Source organism: Miniopterus natalensis, chromosome 7, assembly GCF_054644295.1.
Source record: "Miniopterus natalensis isolate mMinNat1 chromosome 7, mMinNat1.hap1, whole genome shotgun sequence".
NCBI lineage: Eukaryota > Metazoa > Chordata > Mammalia > Chiroptera > Miniopteridae > Miniopterus > Miniopterus natalensis.
Window position 1 is genome coordinate 68,151,290 of NC_142087.1, and position 6,685 is coordinate 68,157,974.

Here is a 6,685-nt window from a genome sequence, read left to right on the forward strand (position 1 = left end):
TTATAATAACAAATGGGAACATTTGGGGATCTATCCCTTGAGGCTTTTCCATCTCCAAAGATCACTTCTAAAAAGCACCTGCCCCTCACTGGGAGGTAAAATATTAGGCTATTATAAAATATGAGTCTACTTAAGCGAAGGCATATTCAGTCATAAAACCTCTTAATTGCAGAGTGAAACATTTTCCCTCTTTCCCAACTATCTGTGGGTTTGTAAATGGCTATTTCTTGAGACTTCACAAGGGTTTAATTGCCTTTTGGTCGTGGTTTTGTAATATCGTGGCATCAATGCTTTAGCTAATACTTAAACTTAATACAGCCTCTTTTTTAAATTTCCAGACTCTTGAAGGCAAAACTTACACCAGAAATCTTTCAGAACAAAAATAATAAAGTGGTTACCACTTACTAAGCACCTACTATGTGTCAAGCAGGACAACCCTGTGAGGTAGATATGATCATCTCATCTTACAGATAAGTAGGCTGAGGCTCAGCTGGTAAGTGGGAGGGTCAGAATCTAATCTCTCCATTATAAGGGCATATAAAATATCGAAAGTCTGAAAGCACCTTATCCAAACATTTTTTTATTGTAGTAAAACATACATAACATAAAATTTACCATCTAAACCATTTTTTAAGTGCACAGGTCAATGGCATTAAGCACATGCTATATAGAAACACTTTGTAAGAGAGTATATCATCACTTCCAGGTATCTCCATGCTTATTTATCATGCTAAGACCAGATCTAGTCCTTTGAGGTTGGGGGAGAAGACAAACATACACAAAGAAACGGATTCTACAGCCATGAGTATGTGATCCAAAGTAAGCAAGGTGTTGCATAACCAACCAGCTCCGCACCCGAACATGCACCGCAGGCCGGATCTGTGTCGGAAAGCACGAGCGGGGAGCTCCAAGCTGCATGGGACATTCTCTAATGTGCATGTGTGTTCAATCCAGCCACACAGCCACACTCGGGACTACTGCAGCTCTGTCGTTTTAGGACAACGAAAGAAAAATAAGGGAGAAATCATTTCTTTGAAGCCCTAGCCGAAGCTTTCTGGGTCTAAACCATGATCCCTACAAGGCAGGCACTATCTAAACTATGCTTTGGAAACTCCGTAATGTGTCTCCCCACAACTCCAGCACATCGCAGACATGTGTGCGCTCACTCAACCGCCTTTAAGCACCTGCTGGGCCCAGGTTACTACCCCAGGCCCTGGGAACAGACCCCTTCGGGAGTCCCAGGTTACTGAGGGGCACAGATAAATGAACTCTGCCCCTCAGCCGTGAGACATAGTCACTTCTCCCCAACACACACCTCCAACCCATCCCCTCCTCTCCATCTCCATGGTCTCTCCCCTAAAACGCTACAAGTAGACTCTGACTGGACTTCCTGCGACGACCTTCCACCAGGCCGCGAGAGTCCTGCCCTTCGGCTGCATGCTGGTTTCCACTCCCTCCTTCTCAGTGCTTGTGAGAGACAAAGATTTTCAAGACAGACTGAAAGACTATCTGCCATTGGCGGACAAAACTCCTCAACTGCTCCCCCCACCCCCTACCAGCTGCGCCCTAAGGCGGGGGGGGGGGGGGGGGGGTCTTGTTACTCTATCTCCTTCTAGGGGCAAGCCCAGCGAACTCCTCTCTCTCTCTGTCCTGACCCCCACCAGGCAGCTGTCTGGTTAGTGGACTCTAGAGTTTTCTGCAGGCTGCCCAAAACGAATCTGGGGTGGGGGGGAGAATAGGAACCACGAAGTATCATTCATACCAGAGCTCGATTAGGGGCATTTCCAGCATTTAATACAGTGGTGCCTCGTTTCCCGTCCTGCCTCCTATAGTATTCAGCCCTCCTGGTCATGAACCCCAGGAGACAGACAGGAGGGGTAAACAGCCGGATTTCCACACTTGAACCCCTAACATCCATCATTTGTCATCTTTGAATACTTGGCTATGAAACCCTCTATCCCCTTTGTGGGGGAGGAGGTGCTGAAGGAGAGAGGAAAAGAGAATCCAGGTACAAAGAATTACCTTTCTGCCTTTGCAATAAACCTCTGAAGTTAAAAGGAATGAAAGCACAAACTCTCATTGCTGTCACAGGTTTCCAGATTCAAAAAAAGGGAAGGGGGGAGGGGAGTTGAGTTTTGTCCCTGCTGGGATATGATCTGTGCGCACACAACAACAAGAAGTGAGGGGCCGGGAAAGGCCAAGAGTCCCTGATCAATGGCATCTTTTGTTGTATAATTTGATTTGTGTCCAGAGAGACCCAAGCTTAGACAGGAAGTAACATTCACAATATCTATTTTTGTTCATTCTTTGTCATCTTTTCTACAGCTTTTAAAGTCCTCAACAAAAAAGGGTATTTCTGAAATGTGTTTTTCTTCATTTCATTTGCTTATTACTATTAACGATAACATAAAATATGTAACACACAGGATATAATAAATTTGTGTATTATATTTTTATATGTTCTATACTCTGTTTTTTATTATATGCTCTATACTAAATATAATAAATTATACCTCTGGCAGGCAGAATCTAAGATGCCTCCAAAGATCCCACCCCCCTCAGTATAAGCCCCTCCCCATGAGAGGGGGCTGGACATAGCGCCTTGCTTTTATCCAACAGAAAGTGGAATGTCTCGTCCATGATTAGGTTACAGGAGACCGTAACTTCCTTCTTGGCAGCCAGCTCTCTCCCCTTCCTGGCTTTGATAAAGCAGCTGCCCTATGCAGAGGCTCATATGGCAAGAAACTGAGTGAGCATCCAGCCAACAGGCAGCAAGGAACTGGAGGTCTTCAGTCCAATGACCCTCAAGGAAATGAATTTTGTACATGTACAGCATGGTGACTATAGCTAACAATACCGTATTGTATATTTGAAAGTTTCTAAGAGTCGATCTTAAAAGTTCTCATCACAAGAAAAAAGAAATCTGTAACAATAGGAGGTGATGAATATTAACTAAACTTTTATAATGATCACTTTGCAATTTATACTTAATGTCAAATCATTACGTTGTACACCTTAAACGAAGACACACTTATATGTCAATTATATCTCAATAAAACTGGAAAAATAAATATTTTTTAAAGAAAAAAAAAAAGGAAATGAATTTTGCCAACAACTGCATGGATTGGGTCTTTTCTCAGTCCAGTCTTCAGATGAGACCCCAGCCTGGGCTGACACCTCAACTGCAGCCTTGGGAGAGACCCTGGAGCAGAGAACCCAATTAAGCAGCGCTCAGGTTCCTGAGCCACAGAAACTGTGAGATAACAAATGTGAATCGTTTCTAGCTGCTACATTTTGGAATAACTCATTATGTAGCAAAAGATAACTAATACACATATCATTAATCATAAATAATAATAACTCTATGGTAATAATAATTCTATGGCCACTATTATCTCCAACATATTCCAAAGAAGAGCAGCAGAAATCTGTTATCCAGACACATGCCACACCCTGTTTGGAACCTGCCCAATGCTCTCAAGAGGATAATCGGACAAGCTTGATGACAGCTGTAATTAGAGAATCTCATGAAGCAATAGTAATAAAGCATATCTAGGATCTAGATTAAATTTAAACTTTATACTGTTATAGAAACAACATGATTACTGTTCCTAGGACAAATAGGGTTATACATTTTATTTCCTCCCCAAACTGAAGCCCAGAAAACTAAGAAGCCTAGGATAACTAATGTAAACTAAGGGACCATAAATATCACCGTTATGGGGACAATTCAGTCCCGACCTTTACTCATGATAGAAAAGACTCCACTGGACCCACAGGGTCACCCTCCTCTGCTTCTCCAAAGTCCACCCCTGAACCCTCGACCGCAAAGAGGACTGACCACCCTTTCACACCGCATAGCTTCCATGGTTACCACTGAATAGGTGCAGGGGAGCCCTAGCTGGGTAGCTCAGTTGGTTAGAGCATCTTCCCGATATGCCAAGGTTTCGGGTTCAATCCCCAAATACAGGAGTCAACCAATGAATGCATAAATAAGTAGAACAACAAATCTCTCTCTCTAAATCAATCAATCAAGTTTTTTTAAAGAAAAGGTACAAGGGAAGTCTCAAACTCTGACCTTTTCAAGAGCACTTTTTAAAAATCTTACTGTTAAAGGATTTCTGGGGAAGGTGGTCCACCTCTGCCATGGGCTCCCCAACATGTCCTACTAAGGCTGATTATTTCTTGTCAACATCGGGCAGCCCTGAATAGTTCCCTAAGTATTTTTCACACACATCATCTCACACAATTGTCATGGAATTATCCTGAGATGCATGGCCAAGCTCTGTGATGGCCATGTTACCAATAAGAACAGTGAAGGGGTTAAGCCCAAGGTTATTTGGGATTGGATTCGGGCACCTCACCGCAGAGCTAAGTCTGTGCCTGGTGTTCAACTTAGAGCCTCATCAGTCACAAGAAAAACCTAAGCAAAGGAAATGGAGAAACTGACAAGCAAAATGAAGCCAACTTTGTGATCTGCAGACGGGTCGCTCCAACAGCGAGTGGTAAAATCTTAAATGCTTCCCAATTTCTATGACGTTAGAGTGTACTGAAGTCAATTATCATTTCCTAGGTGTCTTGAGCTGGGCAATATGGGAGTGACAGGGGTGAGCAAGAACTCAGGGTGGACGGGAGACAGCTTTTCAGACATGGAGACACAGGAGCAGGGGAGTATGAGTCACCCGCCCAGCTGGAAGGTTCAGGGATGCGAGCTGGCGGAGGCCGGCTGGAGTCACTTTCCCTGGTCCACGAGGCCTTGCCAAGGCTTGTTCCAGGGAGCACAAGGAACCACTGAGGCGTCTGCAAGGGAAGACACATGATCCGCAAGATGCTTCAGGAAGATTAACCTGATAGAGGGAGTGCGGGTGGCCAGGAAGGTGAGAGCCGGGCAGGGAGACCGTCTAGAGGTCACAGTGGACACTGAGAGTCTCCCGGGCACCCTTTGTCATCTATAACACTCTGTGTGCCGCTGGGGCAAGAAGGAACACAGGCCTGAATTAGGGTGGCGGCAACCAGAAAAATGTGTTTAAAATTAAGAATGGGTGAGGCTGCCATTCTTTTGTCTGGAAAACTAAGAAAAGTAAACAAAAGACTGGAACTGGTTCCCATAGGATAATAATGCCAGAACTCCCCAGATGTTTACTTTGGAGACTCGACCTCAATCCACAATGATTTTTTATAAAGAACACTGAAAGTTACCAGGAGAAAAGCATTGTTATTTTTACATCCAAGCTTCATGCTTACTCATTAGGGACCGTAGCCCCATTTTTATTGCCTCCCTGATTGGGTTTATACATTTTATTTATGATTAAATAATATAAAATCAGAGGGGTTTTACAAGCGACAGCTGCCTGGAAGCAGAACCTCCAAGGTAAAATAAAAAAGTAATTCTTTCAAGTAGAGTTACTGTTAATGTTTGAGGAGTCACCAACCTGTGGATAGATGGCCACATTTAATGAAGATGACACTATGGAAAAACACAGGAATCAGCATCATTTCCCAGAACTGAACGAGAACCTTGAAACTTTCAATCTACAGTGACCATTTATATTCCCCATTCCGATTCAATAGCAACGGCTGGTTTGAATAAATGGGTGGTAGATGGGACAGATTGGCGAGTAAATGGAAACACGAACGCACACGGGAAAGATGACCTTTCCTAGCGATCAAAGGACAGCAAACGGATGGAAACACCCGGTGCCCTTCCAGGCCTGTCAGGTTAACCGTCAGCGCTGCATCGGGCTGGCTGTGCTGAGGCTGAGTGTCGCCCACAGACCCCCTGCTGCTGGCATGGCGACTGCTGCTCTCCTTACAGAAAACCAGAGCGCGACACTTCAGTACCAAGAACACTGCAGATATTTATAATGTCTGACCCAACGGTCTCATCTACAGGCATGCTTCCAACAGAAATAATTAAACAAGTAAAATAACTATCCGCACAAAATTTTGGATTGTCATTATTAGCTTAAAAAACAGGGGAAAAAGCCACCTGAAAGTCCAACAGGATAATGGTTTTATAAATGATGATGTTAGTATAGCAATTAAACACAACAGCCATAGAGACAATATTAATAATGAAAAGGGGGGGAAGAAGAAATCAGAACGGTGTCCTGTTATGGCAGCTTTGTAGATAATACATATGTATACTTTAGCACTGAATTTTGGCTCTGAAAGAAGAGACCTACTGTGTGTTGTTCATTCCAAAATAATCAATAATTGGCAATACCTCCCCACCCCCTGTTGAAGACTACTGAACAGTCACTTAGGCCCTGGGCTTATTTTATGAAATCCTTACAACCCACCCAAAGGGAAGGCTTACCCTCATTTTGTGGGCTTTATAAAGGTTAGGTGATTTCTCCAGGGTCATACGGTGAGATTTCAACCAGTTCTGTTTACCCAACTCTCTTAAAACTTGTCACAGAACTGCTCCAAGGGGAAGAAGAGTTGTATTGGGGTTTACTGTCTTCACTGCCATGCTCACCCACACTTAATTTGCTATCATCCTATCTCTTTACAAATGATTACAAAACCAAAAGTAGCGTGAAGACTGGCTGGTTTCATTCAGAGGCTCTCTCTGAGCTCAGAGAGGGATGACCTGCACGTCGGGCAGGGCAGGAGAGGTGAAACCTCCCAATCCTTGCCCTTTTTATCATTGCACTTTGCCAGTCCCTCAGTAAACCTGATT